The sequence below is a fragment of the Phascolarctos cinereus genome, unplaced genomic scaffold (assembly GCF_003287225.1).
Source record: "Phascolarctos cinereus isolate Bilbo 61053 unplaced genomic scaffold, phaCin_HiC Scaffold_4;HRSCAF=312, whole genome shotgun sequence".
In the NCBI taxonomy this organism is placed as follows: Eukaryota; Metazoa; Chordata; class Mammalia; order Diprotodontia; family Phascolarctidae; genus Phascolarctos; species Phascolarctos cinereus.
The window spans coordinates 135,468,493-135,487,256 of NW_027555847.1; the positions used below are offsets into that span (position 1 = coordinate 135,468,493).

General features: G+C 39.8%; 1 protein-coding gene and 1 pseudogene across 1 annotated transcript in view; one reads left to right on the forward strand and one right to left on the reverse strand.

The window, feature by feature from the left end:
- Positions 1-18,764, reverse strand: part of MPG (N-methylpurine DNA glycosylase) — a 71,664-nt gene that overhangs the window by 43,438 nt on the left and 9,462 nt on the right. The window lies entirely within an intron of this gene.
- Positions 7,406-8,048, forward strand: LOC110221898 (vesicle-associated membrane protein 4 pseudogene; annotated as a pseudogene).

The following is an 18,764-nucleotide window of genomic DNA, read 5'->3' on the forward strand; positions in this document are numbered from 1 at the left end:
GTGTCCCTATCTTCCCACAATCCCTCCGACATTTACCATTCTTATATGTAATCATCCTTGCCAATTTGTGGGGTGTATGGTAAAACCTGAGGGCTGCTTTGATCTGCATTTCTCTTGCAATTAGTGAGTTGGAGCATTTTTTCATGTGGCTATAATAGTCTGAAACTCTTTATCTGTTCATATCCTTTTGTTCATAACTACTGGAAGATAGGAAATAAATATTTATTAAGTGCCTACTATGTGCAGGCACTGTGCTAAGTGCTTTACAAATGTTATTTCATTTGATCTCCCCATCAACCCTAGGAAGTAGGTACTGTTATTATTCCCATTTTACAATTAAAGAAAGTGAGGCATACAGAGGTGAAGGCCTTATCTAGTGTCACACAGTTAGTGTCTGAGGTTGGATTTCAATTAAGGTTTTCCTGACTCTAAGTCCAGTATTCTACCAACTATCCCACCCCAGTTCCCTATTGGGGAATAGCTTCTGGATAGACACACATGCATATGTATTATAAAATACATATAAACATGCATAGTACATATAACATATATGTTAATTGTTTATCTATCTTGAGTACCAGACCCTTGTCAGAGAAATGTGATGCAAAGATTTCTTTCCCATTCCACCACTTCCCTTCTTATCCTAGGCATGTTAATATTGTTTGTGCAGAAGCTTTTCGGTTTCAAGTAATCTGTTATCCATTTTATCTTTTACAATTGCCTCTGTCCCCTGTTTGGTTAATCACCTACCCATAGCTGTTAGAGGTATATGATCTGTTTCTCTCCTAATTTTTCAATAGTATTATCTTTAATATTAAGATCGTGTATCCATTTAGAGTGTATTGTGGACTGTGTGTAAGTGTTGGTCTAAGACTAATTATTGCCAGACTTTTTTCCAGTTTTCCCAGCAGTTTTTATCAAATAGGGAGTTCTTTTCTAAGAAATTTATATTTTTCTGCTTTATCAAACACTGGGCCCTGGATATTGTAGTATGGTTTCAGATCTGGTATAGGTCCCCTAATTACCTTTTTTAAAAAATAATTTCTCTTGAAATTCTTGACCTTTTGTTTCTCCAGATGAATTTTGTTTGTATTTTTTTCTAGCTCAATAAAGTAATTCTTTGGTAGTACGGTTGTTGTATGTCATGTTGTTTGTCCTTCGTTTTTGAAGAGGACAGATGACATCATAGGTTGACATCTTGACTCATACATGAATTGGATTTTAGTGAGGCAGAGTTGCACAGTCATCATCCTCATTTTCTATTCCATCGAAGTCCAGTGGCAGCACAAAAGTTCCAGGCTGCAGTGGATGACTTTGATGTCTTTGATGCCTGACCAAGCCCTAAGTACTCCACAATGCCTGCTTCAGCCACCTCCATTGCTGTTAGAACAAACTGTTCTCATCTGCCCATTCCACCAGGGAAAGTCTTCACATGCTTGGAGTAGACAACATCCCCCTGATTCACTGACAGGTTTGAAGCCTGCTGGTTATCCTCAACCTGGTTTAGCCTGTCTACTGAGACGGTTTACCAAGGTGTGGCTGCTGCACATACTACAGCTTGTTGGAGCTACAGGTGAGAGCTGAGTGCCAGGTGGACACCAAACGTGGATGAACAACACTGAAATGGCCTGGGCAAGCCCTCACACCAGAAGTACTAATCCTCTTGAACACCCCACACACCCTGGTGTAATAGTACTGAATAAGTACATTAATTTAGATAGTATTGTCATTTATTTATTTTATTGACACAGTTCAACCATGACCAAGTAACATCTCCCCAATATTTAGGTCTGTCTCTTTTCTCTTTAAAGAGTATTTTTGTAATTGTAGTCATATAGCTCATTCATGTGTGTCTTGGAAGGCAAATTCCCAAATGTTTTATACATTCTGTGGTTATTTAGAATACAATTCCTCTTTCTGTCACTTCCCATTGAGTTTTGTTGGTAAAACAAAGAAAAAAGTATTTATATATGGTTCATTTTTTTACTCTGCTATTTTGCTGAAGTTATCCTTTCAATTATTCTTTTGGATGATTCTCTAGCTTTCTCTAGGTAGCCCATCATAATCTGCAAAAACCAATACTGTTGTTTCCTCTGTCCCTAGCTTAACACTAGATTTCTTTTTCTTTTCTTATTGCCATAGCTAGTCTTTCTACACTTATGCTAAATAACAGAGATGCCTTCTGGATATCTTTAACTGAATATTGCATAGCCATTTCCAACCCAACATTTTAAAAACAGAATTCGTTGTCTTCTCCCCCAAACCTTCCCACTTCCACACTTCCCTAATATTGTCGAGGGGCCTACCACCCTTCTAGTCACCCAGGCTCCCAATCTTGGTGTCACACTCAATTTATCACAAGCACTCCCCCTGCACATCCACTCTGCTATCAAGTCTGGCTGCTTTTCTCTTAGACCTTCCCTTCTTCCCACCCACACAGTATCACCTTAGTCCAAGGCCAAGCCACTGTCACTTCTTGCCTAAACTATCACAACAGCTTTCTAACTGGTCTCCCTATTTGGTCTATATAGGTCTTTCCCCACTTCATTTCATCTTCCATTCAGATGCCAAAGTGCAAGCACAGATCTGACCATGTCATCCCTCCACCCAATAATAATAATAAGAGCCAGGATTTATACATAGCACTTTTAGGTTTACAGAGCACTTTATAAATATCTCATTTTATCATCACAACAACCTTGGGATATAAGAAAACTGGGGTAAACTTGCCCAGTCACAAAGCTAGTAAACACCTAAAGCCATGTTGCACTCAGGTCTTCCTAACTCCATGTCCAGTGCTCCATCCATTATACCACCTAGCTACCTCCTTGACAGCAGAGATGATCTTGTTTTTTGTATCCCTATAATAAGCATTTAATAAATATTTTTTCATTTATTCATATTCATACTAATTGCATCAAGCCTCTGAACGCTAAACACGCTTATCAGAGAAATTCTCAGCAATGTGAATGAATGAGATCAGTCTAACTATATACTAGAAAAACCAAAGAGGACTAGAAACACATATTACTTAGAGTAAAACATGCAAATGGAAAGGCAATCCATCAAATGAGTATATCAATATATACATATATACACACACACACACACACACACACATATATATATATATACATATATATACACACACACACACACACATATATATATATATATCGGACAAGCAGAGGAGATAGGCAATAAGCTGAAGACAGAAGAGGAAAAGGTCAGGTTGGTTTGCATTTGGGAAAATGTATAGTGCTAAACTCTCCACCCCTGTAAAATCCATTTCTTTAAAAACCACATCCTCACAGTGACATTATATAGCTGTGAATCATGAAAAATCATTTCAGCCTAGATGACAAAAAACACAAATAGTTAATACAGGAGAAGTTGTGGGGATATGAGCACAATAATATACCATTTGTGGCACAGAGAATTGTCCAATTGCCGTAGGAAACTATTTGGAACCACACAAGGCACTAAACTGTTAGGGTCCTTTGACCCAGCAATATCACTACTAAGCACAAGGGGTCAAAGACAAAGACAAAGGTCTCATATGTATCAAAATATTGGCAGCAACAGAGTTGGTGGAAGCAAATAATAATAATAATAATACAGTGGGTACCCACTGATTGGGGAATGAATAAACAAACTGTAGCATATGAAGGTAATAGAATACTATTGTACTGTAAAAAATGATTAATATGAGGAATTCAAAGAAACACATATGTGAGGATACCTCCAACCTACCCCTTCATGGAGGTGGAAGTCCACATGTATTACATATTGCAGATGTTTTCAATGTATTCATCAGTTGTGGTGATTTTTCCCCCCTCTCTTCTTTTAAAAAAAAATACAATTTATTATATGGGATAGCTCTCTGGGAGGAGGAAGTAGAGGGATACTGGAGATAACTATGATAATATAAAAAACAGAAGACTTCAATAAAAACTTATTTTTTAAAAATTGCCATGGATACTAGTGGGCATCATAGCACAGTGGAAAGACCACTAGCTTAAGAGACACGAGTCCTAGTTCTGGTTCTGCCACCATTTAGTCCTGCAACTTCTCCAACAACGTAGGAATGCAGGCAAAGAAGAAACCATCTAGTGCAATTCCCTCCTTTTACTGATTAGAAAACAGATGTCCAGAGATGGAGATTATTTATCCAAAGGCAGCAAATGCATTAGGTGCCCTGACTTTAAGTCTAGTGAATGCCCTTTACCAATTGCCTCCTTTGGAAAACAGGAGTGACAGGGAAAAGCACGAAGTGTTCCATCAATCGGCATTGTTTTTCAAAGCAGCAGGAGGCAGGGGCCCAAGGACCACCACAGAGGAGCAAGAGTTAATGCTATGGAGTTTTCCATGGCAAAAGTCATTACTTTCCTGAAAGAATAAACTTCACTACAGTCCATCTGGCTGCCACATGTCCTAAAACATCTGACCAGACAATCTTCGTTATTTTGGGACCAAAACTTATTCTCAGAGCTGCGATTAAGAGGGAAGATTAAAGGAGAACAGAAGGCTGATGAATGTTCAAGGATTGGAAAAACACCTCCTCTCAAGCCGTTGGAGCTACAGGAGTGCTGGCTTTGACAGAAACCAGTATTTTAAACCAAGTGAAGACATTACGTTTTAAACATAAACTGCCACAGAAGTCCAGCGTGAACACTCGGTGACGTGCCTGTCTTTTCAGTCTGGCCACGGTCCTAGTGCTCACTCTAAGCATCTCAACAACATGATGTCACTTGGAGTTCAGCCACTTTGCCAAAAGATCCCTGTTATCATTCCATACTTCATTAGCACTTTCCTCGGGCATTTCAACTGCTCTGATTCAATCCAACAATCATTTATTAAACACTAACTGGAACATCCAAGGCTAGGGTAGTTGGCACCTAAAGATGTAGAAATAGCTGAGCAGAAACAAAATTGGGGTAGAAGTCTGGAGATCCAAGTTCAAATCCCAGTTCTGCCACTTTCTAGCTTTGTGATTACAAGCAGATCCTCCATAGGTTTCCCCATCCATAAAGTAGGAATTATAATCATAGTCAATAATCACCATAGCTGGACTTAAAAAGGTACTTGCCATTAAGCATTTGGGCCTCAGTTTCCTCATCTGTAAAAAGAAGGTGGATGAGATGTGGCCTCTTCCAGCTCTGGATCTGTGACTTCATTGGGTTGTTCTATGAACCCCATGACGGTTGAAAGACTACTCCTGTTTTATAGATGAGGCAGCATGACAAAATGGATTGGTAGTCAGAAGAACCAGTTTCATATCCTACCTCAAGAACTTGAGTCTTTTGATCATGGGCAAGTCACTTTACTTCTCTGAACAAATAATCCATTACACACATTGCAGAATTGCTGTGAAGAAGGCATCTTAAAAGCCTTAAAACACATAATATTACAGATGAAAAGGAGGTTCAGAGACTTGCCCAAGGTCATGAAATGAAAAGATGACAGAGACAATGCTGTTGACAATCCCTGATTCTTCCGCAAAACAACATCTTCATTTACAGCCTCTATTTCCTTACCTGTTTACAGCTCACTTCTAAATCCCTTATGGCCTAGCTGCTCATCCCACCATTAAACTGAAATTACACTTTCCTCTAAATCAGGGGTGGGGAACTTAAGGCCTTGAGGCCACATGTGGCCTGTAGTTTGGACTCAGTCAAAGGGCCACACTTGGGGACCTAGAAGGCCACATGTGGCCTTAAGACCACAGGTTCCCCACCCCTGAAACCAACTTCCCTAAATGCTAATTCCTAAGGATTTTCTAAGTCCTCATGCTCCTTGACCTTTCCTCTGTAGCTTCTGATAGTGTAGACCATCCTTCCTCCAGATCTCTCTTCCTTGGCTTTCATGACACTGCTCTCTTACAATCTTCTTCTTACTTGTCTGATCTCTCCTTCCCAAGGTTCTTTGCTGGGTCATTGTCCATCTCCTGCCCCCTTAGCATGGGGTTCCTCTTCACATCTCTCTCCATTTTCTCTTGGAGTTCTCATCCACTCACAAAGGTTAAGTATACAACCCTAATATCTCTCCTGCAAAATGGAACTATCTTCTCCTTAAACCCAAACTTCCTCCAAATTCTACCTCTACAACATCACTGACACCCTTTGCCATCACCCTGGTTCAAGTCCTCATCCTCTCTCACTTGGACAGTACTTCTAACAGCCTCTGAGCTGGTCTCCCTACTTATAGCCTCCCCCTTTTTAACCCATTCTCCACACAGCTGCTAAAATAATCTAAGACAGATTATGTTGCTCCTCTATTAAAAACACCTAGGATAAAACACAAACTCCTTAGCCTGGCATTTAAGGCCCTTCACGATCTGGTTCCCACTTACCATTCCAGTTCATCCTTCTTGATCTCTCTGCAGCCTTTGACACTGTCAATCACCCTCTTCATCTTGATATTCTCTCTTTTCTAGGTTTTTGTAACATGGCTCTCTCCTGGTTCTCCTCCCTATCTGATGACTCCTTCTCAGTCTCTTTTGCTGGATCTTCATCCAGGTTTTCACCCACTAACTGAGGGCATTCCCTACAGAATATATGGCTCTATCTTGGGCCCTTTTCTCTTCTCCCTCTACACTATTTAGCTTGGTGAGCTCATCAGCTCCCATGGATTCAATGATCATATCTATGAAGATGATTCTCAGATCTATTTGTCCAGAGCTAATCTCTCTCCCAAACTCTAGTCTCTCATTTCCAAATGTTTATTGGATATCTAGAATTGGATACCTCATAAACATCTTACATTCAACATGTCTAAAACTGAACTCATTACCTCCCACCCCCCCAACCCCCAAGCCCTCTCCTCTTCCTGACTTCACTATTACTAACAAGGGGTACCACCACCCTTCCAGTACCTATGCTGGCAACCTAGGTGCCATCCTCAACTCCTACTCTCACAGCCATATCTAATAATTACTTCTACCCTTTCTAACATCTTTCATGTATTCCCCCTTCTCTCTTCTAAGGCTGCTACCACATTCACGCTCACCTCATCACCTCATGCCTGGACTATGGCAGTAGCCTTCTGGCTGTTCTCCCTAATTCATCTCACCCCACTCTAGTCTCCTTAGCTGGCAAACTGATCTTCCTTAAGTACATGTCTGACCATGTCATCCCACTATTCAATAAACTCCGGTGGTTCCTTATCATCTCTATTAATCAAATATCAAATATAAATCTGTGGCTTACATTTATCTTTCGTCTTCTCCCAAATGCTGGAAGAATTAAATATAAGCCCTTCTCTCCCCCCGCCCAGCTCAGCCCAGTCCGGCCCAGCCCGGCCTGGTTCCCAGGGGCGAGCAGAAGCCTCCTGGTGGATGCCCAGGTGGTATATATCTGCCTGTTAAAGTTGGGAAAAAAGGAAAACAACTTTTTGAGTAATAAAGATGCCTCCTCAATTCAAGCGGCACTTAAATGATGATGATGTCACTGGTTCCATGAAAAATGAAAGGAGAAATCTTTTGGAAGAAGATTCAGAGAAGAAGAGGATTTTTTTCCTAAGGGGCCCATCTGGACACGACAAAATTAGGCATATACAGAATCAGGTGGATGAAGTAATTGATGTCATGCAAGAGAATATTACAAAAGTGATTGAAAGAGGAGAGAGACTGGATGAGCTACAAGACAAATCAGAAAGCTTATCAGATAATGCAACAGCTTTTAGCAACAGATCTAAACAGCTTGGAAGACAAATGTGGTGGTGTGGATGCAAAATGAAGGCCATCATGGCTCAGGTTGCTGTTATCCTTTTGCTGGTGATTATCATTCCTATTGTCCTGAAATATCGGACTTGATTCGGTGACCAGAGATCTCTAATACAGTTCTGGGACAATTAAAAAAAAAGAATATTGCTGCATAATTTAATGAAATATGTATATGACTTTCAAGTGTTTTTTCTCAAGAAGTAAAAAGGCAAGTGTCCAGTCCAAATTGGAGCACTGACAAGTTCCTGAGTAGCCTCCTCCCCTTCACCAAAATATTCTGTCATTGATTTATTTTAAAACAGAAACATCTACTTTGCCATGTTATAGGAACCTAATTTGAAACTAGATACTTGCCAATATATTATTTGTATATAGAGTTAAACATTGATGATGATATTTATAATTTAACACAATTTCCTACTGTAAACTAGAGAGGTGGAGATTTATTGCATCAGGTTCAGGGATAGGATGGGAGATAAGAGGTGAAACATTATGTAAAAAGGGATGGCAACCATTCAGTTAATGATTACAAGATGTATAATTTTTCTCATGTAAAAAATAGGTTTTGGAAATGATTTCCATATATTTATGGAGAAATTAATGTTTTCAATACTGCTACTTTCAACTGTGACTAAAGACATTCCAGTAAACCTATTTTGCCTGTATGTAGAATTTGTAACAACTTTTTTTTGTTTTTTACTTTGGGGCTATAGTAGTGTATTCTGATCAATCTTAAAGCACAGTCTGGCTCAAGGCAGGAAATAAGATTGAAGGGAAAGTAGAGCATCAGTGGAGTGTTTGGGAATAATGGCCTCTACTTATGGGCACATTGCAAAAATAAAAAACAGTCAACTTTCATTCCCTCCAGTAATAATTGGAGAGAAATTAAGAGATGATGAGTAAAGAAAATCCATGGATAAAAAAAAAAAGAATCAAATATAAATCTTTTGGCTTTTAAACCCCTTTATAACCTGTCCCCTTCCTACCTTCCCAGGGTTCCTATATCTTCCTCCCCTTCACATATCAGATGCAGCGACACTGGCCTCCCTACTTGTTCCTTGAACAAAGTACTCCACTTCACTGGCCGCCCCACTCCACCCCTCAATGTGTGGGGAACTCTCTCCCTCTTCATCTCTGCCTCCTGGTTTCACTGGCTTCCTTCACTGGCTTCCTTCAAGTGTCAGCTAAAGCCCCATCTTCTGCAAGAAGCCCTTCCCAGTCTTTCTTAACTCTAGTGCCTTTCCTCTGAGATTATCTCCAATGTGTAACCAGTTGTTTGTGTTTTCTTCCCCATCAGACTTCAGGCTTATAGAGCAAGGGCTGTTTTATTTTATGCCTTTCTTTGTATTACCAGTGACTGGCCTATACATAGGAAAGGCTTAATAAACTGACTTGATGCAACATTATTCTCCTTCACAAACCCTAGGTATTATCAACCAAACTGCTCTACTAGCTGTTCCTTAAACTCAGCCCTCCATTCCCTATCTCTGCCTTCACACAGGCTGCCCCCACATCTGGAACCTACTTCCAGGTGCTCCCTCCTGCATAAGGCCTTACCAAATTCCCACACTTATTAGCACACTCTCCTGCCTGACATTACTTTATACATACTTTCAATTTGCTAACTTGTATGCTGACTTGTGGCATACCTTCACCAGAATGTAAGCTCCTTAAAGGAAGAGATCATTTTGATTTTGTTTCAGCAAAGACAATCAGCACCCAACACTAGTGAGGAGGCTTAGTGGATAGAAGGCCAGTTTTGGTGTCCGTGTTCAGCCTTGGGGTTCAGGTCCTGCTTCTGACACCCACTAGTGTGTGTGACCGTGAGCAAGCAGGTTAATCCTGAAGTGTCCTGGGAAATTTCTTAGACTCTTAAGTTACTGAGCTTTTTTTATCTCCATTAATGATCAGTGGGAAAAGTTTCCAAACCTGGAGATTCCCACACTGAAGAAACCCACAGTCTCTAATATACTGCCTTGAACACAAGAAGAGCTTAATGAGAGCTTTCTGGGTTGCAGCTCAGCTTCTTAGAATCCTTGCCTTCCTTTAAGGAGTTTCTGATGTGGCTCCCTTCCACTTTTTCTCCCTCCATTTTCCTTGTAATAGCCTCATTTGTGCATACATTGTATCTCCCAGTAAAATGTAAGGTCTTTGAGTCCAGGAACTGTTGTTTCATCTGTATCTTTTTTATCACCAAAATGTAGCACAGTGCCTTGTATATATGTCACTTAATAACTGCTGGCCTAATTCAATTGAGCTTTTGCTAGGCAATCTCTGTGTGAATTGTAAAGCATTAGAAATATGAGAACTTTTATTCTCCTAGGACACGGTTTCCCACAGTCCACGCACAGAGACACTGCAGGTGCCCCCCCCCCATAGGCAGCTGCTAGCATTTGGAAGCAAGGTAAAAGATAAATGTGAGCCTCAGAAATTTAAGCTAAATAGGAATCAACATAAAATAGATGAGATGGCCAGCTGTAAAAGGAAGCTTTAACCCACAGGAGCCCAGCGAGATACTTTATAAATGGGTGGTGGATGAGAGAGATTTACGATAGCCCCAAAATCCTCTCAAGGAGACACCAATCTAAAGGTAGCTAAAGGAAAATAAAGTGCTATCTTCTCAAATGCACTGCAAGAGGGAGGAATAACTGATGATTGATAATCTGGGAATCAATAAAAGAAACAAAGACCAAGGCATACCCCCCCCATATCTACTTAAATAAGCTTGACTAGAATGTAACTGTAAAGAAAGCTGTGATCTCCAACCATCAGAGTAAATAGACAAAGCAGTACAATGGATGCTTCAGTGCTTCAAGCTTGGGTGATTACAAATTCTAACACCTCAGTGTCTTAATGGTGGCTATAGCACCCGAATAGTAATCAATCCTCTGGAGATGAACTTCTCCAAACTTAGGTATGCTGGTTTTCAGACCACAGACTCAATCACCAGGCCCATACTTGAAATCCTTCCAGCTTGGTTATTTGCCCAAACTAATTTTTCATTGGCAAAGATAGCCTTCAGGGTCACCTCTAGATGCCATGATGCAGACTTTAGTGAATCAAGTTATCATAAAATGTAGACACACAGATAAATGTTAGATTTGACTATTTCATCTCTTGGAATCTGTTTCCCTGGTAATAATAATAATAGCATTTATATATAGCCTACTGACAAAGGCCCTGTGCTAAGTATTTTACAAATGTTTTCTCATTCGCTCAGCAAATGTAGATGGGATGTAGATACTATTATTATCCTCAAATGGGATGTAGGTGCTATTATTATCATCAATATTTTACAGTTGAGGAAACTGAGGCAGACAGATGTTAAGTGATCTGTCCAAGGTCATACAGCTTAAGTAAATGTCTGAGGCCAGATCTGGTCTTCCTGATTCCAAGGCCAGTGCTCCACCTAGCTGCCTCTGCTCATAAGACGAGTTATTACTAACCTACCTCACAGAAATTTTCAAAGGTAAATGGCAAGAGTATCTGAAATGTGACTTTCTTTAAGCTCTGTGAAGATGAAGGGCTTCTATTCATATGTCACCTAATAGCATGCTCACATGGGGTTATGGAAGATCCCTGGCTTTAGGATTGGACAACCTAGGTAGACTGCCAGTTCTGCTGCCTATTACCAGTGTCACCATGGGCAAGTCATTTCATTTCGCTGGATAAATTTCCTTCTCTGTAAAAAAGGGGTAAGGTCAAACTCAGTGACCTCTAGGGTTCCCTTCAGTCCCATAACTGTGATCCTACGAACAGAATGAATCAGCCGATCCACACACACTGCCTACAATGTGCCATACACTATGCTGGGTACTTGTGGATGCAAAGACAAAAACTCAAAGAGTCCTTGATGACCTCAAAGAGCTCCAACGTCCATACAGGTAGATCTGGGAGGAAGGCAGCGGCAGCTGGGAAAATCGAGACAAGACTCATGTAGGAGGCGGCCCTTGAGCTAAGTCTGGAAAGAAACGAGGGCTCCAGGAGAGAGAGGTGAGGAAGCAGAGCCAGTGCCAAGGCAAGCTGAAGGAAGATGGACGGGAAGAAAGAAGGCCAGTTTGGCAGACCCTCTGTGTGTCTGAGGGCGGAATATGCAATAAAGTTATAAAGGTAAGAAGGGGCCCGGTTGTAAAGGGAAATGCCAAACAGGAGAATTTATACAGAGAGGCAATAAGGTGACACTGGAGTTTACTATAGGGAACATGGTCAAATTTGGGAATCAGAAAATAAGTTTGGCAGCTATGTGAAGGAAAGATTAGAGAGGAAAAAGATTTTGGGCACATAGACCAATTAACAAGTTATTGAAATAGTTCAGTGAAAAGGTGGTAAGGCCTAAGCAATGATGCTAGCTATCTGAATGGAAAGAAGGAGGCAGATGCAAGAGATGCAAGGGGACCAATGTGGTGGTATAAATGACAAGATCTGGCAACTGAGTAGATTTGTGGAGTTAGGGAGAAAAAGGAATAAAAGATGTCAGCAAGGTTGGGAACCTAGGAGACAGAAATATGGAAATTTAGAAGAGGTGTGAGGTTTGGGAGGGACTATAACAAGTTCTGTTTTGGACATGTTTGAGTTTGAGAGGTATATGAGACTAGTTCAAAATGTCCAGTAGGTAATTTGTGATGTGAAACTGGAGCTCAGGAGAGAAACTAGGGCTGGATACATAAATCAATGAGTCATCACCACAGAGATAATTAAATAAATAAATAACTAAAATGGTGCTGATGAGGTCACCAAGCGAGACAAAAAAAAAAGCAGTAGTCTAGGGAGAAAAAGCTAGAGTCCAAGTTGACAATCCCAGAATTGGAAGGGACCTCAAAGGTCTTACAGTCTGACCCATGGGTAAATTTCAAATTCATTCAACAAACATTTATTAAGTGCCTACTCTGTGCACAGTACTATGCAAGGTGAGGATATCTGGAAAAGGGGGAAATATATAAAGTTTAGGTAAGGAACAATCCTTGCCTTTACAAAATCTACAGTTTAGAATAGGAAAAAGATGTCAAAATTCCCTCTACAACATACCCAATCTGGTCAGACCTGTGCACTAGGAAAATTAATAGTATGTGAATGATGATAAAGAGAGATGAGAAGGCATGGACACCAGCTTCTACAATAGCTAGACAAGAAATACTCAGGTCATGAACTGGGGTGGTGATCATGTGAGTAGGAATAAGGAGACAGACACAAAGATTGAAGAAGCAGAATAAATAGGACTTGGCAATTACCTGGATAGGAGCAGGGTAGGGAGAAGACAAAAGAATCAGAGGGAATTTTAAGGTTTTGAACGGAGGTGGTGGGGAAGATTTTTTGGCGCTATCAACAGAAACAGCAAAGTTGGGAGCAAAGACATGCTTAGTGTTACGTGCCCATCCTGATCACCTCCTTTGTGGATGTGAAGGATTTCAAAATCCTTCCCAAAATGTGGTTGCCAGAATTAGTCACAGAACTCTAGATGCAGCCTGACAAAAGGGCATTATCACATTCCTCATTCTGGATCTGAGGATGTTGATGTATTCTAAGATCATGTTGCTGAGTCCATAAATCCACAAAAACCACTAGGTCTTTTCCAAATGAACTTTTGTCTAGCCACACTTCTCTCATTCCATACCTATGCAATGGATTATTTTTTTTTAATTTTACCTTTGTCCCTATTAAACTGAATCTTGTTTAGTCTATGCTCCTAGCCTGTAAAGATTTTTTTTTGTATTATTATTCCATCATTCAAAGAATAACTACTCCCAAATTTGTTATCAAGAACCAATTCCATAACCATATTATCTATACAAGTCATTAATAAAAAAAAATTCTTAACAGAACAAGGTTAAGGAAAGGCACGCCCCAAGAGACATGCTCCTAGGATAACAATTATACATTAACTATCTTTTTGGGTCAGGTCACTCAACCAGTTCCAAACTTTACTTAATCATCATATCATCTAGTCCCTATCTCTCCATCTTATCCACAACAATATCTGGAATGACTTTGTCAAATGCCTAGATGAAATCCAGGCCAACAATGTCCATGACATGCCTCTGATTTATCAGTTTCCTAATCCTGACTCTCCAGGGGATAGGGTACCTAGAAGACACATACTTCCCCCCCACAAGTCATGAGCCATTGATTCTTAGAGCTAAAAGGATTTTCAAGTATATATCCTCTTTATTTAGGAGAAAAGGAAACTGAAGTCCAGAAAAAGTAATTGACTTACTCATAGCCAAGAAGCTTAAAAAAAAAAGCAGAGCTGGGACTAGAACCCAAGTCTTTAGATTAAGCACTATTTCTACTTCACCATCTATAGTCTTTAGATAGAAATAGCTGCAGCTGCAGGACAATTCTTCAGACTTGATAGAAATAATGCCTCAAAATATCTGACTCTTTGTTCTAATTCTATGCACCCCAAGAAAATGGCTGGCTTTGCAATGTGCTTTCTTGAATATACTCATCCACCAGAAGGGCCAGCCTGATATTGGCTATCATGCTAGGCGTAGCAGAAAGAAAAACACGGTAAGGCAGAGTGGCCAAGATAAGGGGGAGCAGGGCAGGAAAGGTCAAGAGACCCAGGTTCTAGTAACATCACTGCCCTTAGTATGTGACCCTGAGTAAGGTGCCTCAAATTTCTCCTCTGCAAAACAATAAGTAGTTTTATTGTGTGCTCTGAGGTTTGCAAAGCATTTTACAAAATCCCATTTGCTCTTTACAATAACCCTAGGAGGCAGATATCCCCATTTTATAGGTAAAGTTACTGAAGCTTATCAAGACCAAATGACTTCCCTAGAGTCACGTGAGTGTCAGAAATAGGACTAAACCCATTCCCCTTACTCCAACTTCAGAACTTTAAAAAAAAGGGGTTTTTTAATGGATTATTATTTTTTAAATGTCCATGTTACTTTCTCACGTGTAAAGTAAAAAATTAATCCACTGCAGAAGCAGTGTGTACAGTCGAAAGAGTGTGGGTTTGGCGTGAAGGTCCTGGTTTTGTGTCCTTGCCCCTTCCTGCTTTGGGAGAATGACTTCCCTTCTCCTAGCCTCAGTTTCCTCCTCACAGGTAAAATGAGGGGCTGGACCACGTAGCAGCCTGTCAGGTCCCCTCAAGCTCTCGATCTGGGATTCTCTCATTTAAATCCAGTGGCTGTTTCTTTTTTTTTTTTTGGCTTCTTGGTGAGGCAATCGGGGTTAAGTGACTTGCCCAAGGTCACACAGCTAGTAAGTGTTAAGTGTCTGAGTCTGGATTTGAACTCAGGTCCTCCTGACTCCAAGGACAGAGCTCTATTCAGTGTACCACCCAGCTGCCCCTCCAGTGGCTGTTTCTGGTAATGTATGCCTCATTCCACAGCTGTAGTCCCCTGCCCCTGAGGAAGAGGCAGGTATGCTTTGCTGCCAGGTTTGGTCACTGCACGGGTCAGTTCTGTGGTCTTTAGAACTGGGTTTCCCTTACTTTATCATGCTCATTGCTTACACTGTTTTCCTGCTTCTGCTTTATTCATTCTGCATCAGTTCATAAAAATCTTGCCAAGTTTCTCCAGATGCTTCACGTTCACTGTTTTTCAAAGTGCAATAGTATTCATATACTATAATTTGTTCAGCTTTCTCCAATTAACAGGCACCTACTTTGTTTATATCCTTTGCTACCACAAAAAAAGTTTAGTGCTCTGTCTACTAAGATGCCTGCCAGTTCTGACATTCAATGATTTTATGATTCTAAGTATATCTCCTATTACTAACCAGTATCTCAGGGTGTAGCTAGGTGGTACAATGGATAGAGCACCAGCCCTGGAGTCAGGAGGATCTGAGTTCAAATCCAGTCTCAGACCAGACACTTGACATTAATTAAATGTGTGACGCTGGGCAAGTCACTTAACCCCAATTACCTCAAAAACAAAGACAAACCAGTATCTCTCCTCTTCCTTGCTTCCCTGGACCATTATCCCCCTCTGGCCTCACTTTTCTCACTTCAGAGTCTTGACCCTATTTATAGTTGACTAGTCCATTTACTGTCTTCCACCTCCAATCCTTTGCCAAGTGGCCTCCTCCAATCTCCATCACTTACTTCTGGAGGAAATCACACCACTATGGCATGTTGACTGGGTCTTATTAAGATTTATTTTATCTAATCTCAACTGGGCCCTCACAGCTGCATGGCAATGTTCTTATTCAATCTTAATTAATTCTGCCATGACCTCGACAACAGCTTTTTTAAAACGTTCCTTCCCTTCTTAAGCCCCCTATACTCACCATTCTTCCTGCTCACCTACTTAAGGAAATGGCTTCCATTTGTTTTGAATTCTATCATCCCCTAATCCACACTTCCCAACCCCTTTATATTACTCCAATCTCCCCTCTTTCAGTCCCTCTTTCCTCTCCAAGGAAAAAAAAAGTCTTTTTTCTTTGCCATGGCAAACCCATCTGTTTATACCCTCCATTGTAACTCCTCCTGTCTTCGCTGTGACACCTGTCAGTTGTCTCAATGAGCACCCTTCCCCACCTCCCCCAACATCCCTCCCGTAACTCCCTTCCCCACCTCCCTATCAACACACTCAGTCTCTACTTTCCTACTGGCTCCTTCCTGGCTGCCTACACACATGCCCAGGTCTCCTCTAGCCTTTAAAAAACAAAAACAAAAGAAAAAAACACCTTTTCTAGGCAAGGAACTGACTAATACCACTTTAATAAGCAGCAATCAGAATGCCAACATCCTCAGTGTTTACACTTTTCTTTATTGAAGTCTTTCTTGTATAGGATTCTAAAGGGGAAAAAAAAATCATAGTCTTTCAATGTCCTGCTTCTATGTAAACGGATTTTGGTAAATTGCTGTGTGTATGTGTGCGTAGAAAGCGGATGCTGAAGGGATCTCTTGGATTCTTGGGTAGCTTATCCAAATGGCATGGGTTGTGAGTGCTTCATGGACAAAGCAGTATTTGCTGCTGCCACCTAGCCTTTTAATTTAATTGATTTTTAGTACTCAGATCAGTTCTTCTAAGCTTGTCTGTTTAGGAGTTTTTTTGTTGTTAAAGTTAAGCAGCTGCACTTTCTTTTTCTTCATTACCAGTCCACTTAAAGATATTTAGGGGAAAGAAGTGAACTTTATAGTCCTTTAAAGGAAATCTATCACTGCTTCTTTGAGAAGGTCTATTTACTTAGCACATATTTGCATACATGAAGACTGCACTCACTGCCTGTTCATAGGAACAAATTACAAACCTTTGCATATCTAGGGCTTTCATTTTTATTTCATTTTTCTGTTCTTTTATGTTTCATAAAGCTTTTTTTTATTATATAAGAACAAGATATCAAACAATTATGAATATTCCTAACAGTAGTAGATTTCCCACCTTTTCAGAGAATATATGTTCTAAGTAATTTAGTCCAAATTTGTAATGACATTCCAAATTTGCAAAGTAAAATAACAACAACAAAAAAAAATATCAAGCTCCTAAAGTGGTATTAACATCATGTGTAGTTTTCTTTAAAAGATTTTTACAATGGAGTCTCATTCAGTCTGCTATTGTTATCAGTCAGTTTGTGTGCAAAGGTACTGCATTCTTTACTCTATTGTATAAGTTGTTTACTTAATTTGGATTATTTAAAATTTAATATATTAATGTAAATTTTCCTTATTAACATTTTCTTATGTTTGGTATATAATTGTTTAATGCTTATGAGGTCACTGTGATGCTGTTTCCTCTCAAGCCAAATACTATTCATTTCTCACTCTCAGAAATGGGTGTTCTAGTTCATCCATGAAATCAAACTAAGAGCTTAAGCACTTGTTTTTGTAATGGGTGCTGCTTATGAAAACGACTGTTATATTAATACAGTGACTCTTCCAAATAAGTTAACGATTAAGATATACTTTGCTTTTATTTTTAATTTTTTCTAATTTTCACATGCACTTTTCATGTTTAGGAAGATATGAAAAGTCACTTAATATTGGATCTGGATTTGTCAGTGGAAAGTTCCACTAAATAACTAGTTTTTATTGCTGTTCTGCATTTAAGGCTCTTTATTTCCTATCAGCGAGCATTTAAATAAAAGACTGTCAACAGCTAGTGTTGGACTAAAAAACACCACTGAGATGATCACCTTAAGCAGATCCCAAATTGAATTTTAGCTTTGCTGCGTATTTGTGTAAATATGTGCTGCATATTTAAAAAAAATTTTTTTCTCTACCATTGTAGTTAAATTACCATTTAATTATGAAGTTTATAGGCATTGAAAGAAACCATAAAAATCCAGATATCTATGCTGTGGTAATAATCCAGTGCTTTAACACACAACTGATAATCATTTCAGGCCCTGTAAAACAGTGTTACTATAAACTCTTTGTTTGCCTCCTGCCTTGTTTACATTAAACAGAGGACATTCAGTAAATTTTTTCTATTGAATTTTGTATATAAATTGCTGACTCAACAGTGTTACCATGGTTTGGCAGTCATGGGACTATACAGTGAAGAAACTATCCCGAGCAGTGATCAGAGTATACTTTAACTTTTACAAAGAAGACTGTGATAAAGTTCAACTTTGTGCTAACCAATGCATGCAGGACTAAGAGGGAGATTCTAAAACATAAATTTAATTAAAAAACAAACAAAAAAAACACCTACACTTGACCCTGATACCCCTCCGAGCTATTACCCTTTCAATGCCAAACTCTTCTTCTTGTTTTCAGCCTAGCACTGTACAATCTAGCTTTTAATACAATGACTCAAGTGAAAATACTCTAAGGTCACCAATGATCTCTCAACTCTAAATCTATGACACCCACTATATCCATCACTGCCTCCAAACTTTCTTATTTCCATTGAGGGCACCATCCAGGTTCAGAGCCCTAAAGTCATCCTTGACTTTTCCCTTCTCCCCATCCCCCAAGTCTGGTCAAATTTATCTCTATTACTTCTCACATCCTTCCCCTTGTCTTCACTCAGACAGCATTCACACCTTACTGCTTTAGCATACGTGGTCCTCTATGCTTCCCAGCTCTTCCCTTTCAAACTGTCATCCAAAGAACTATGAAAATAATCTGCCTAAGGCACGGTTTTGT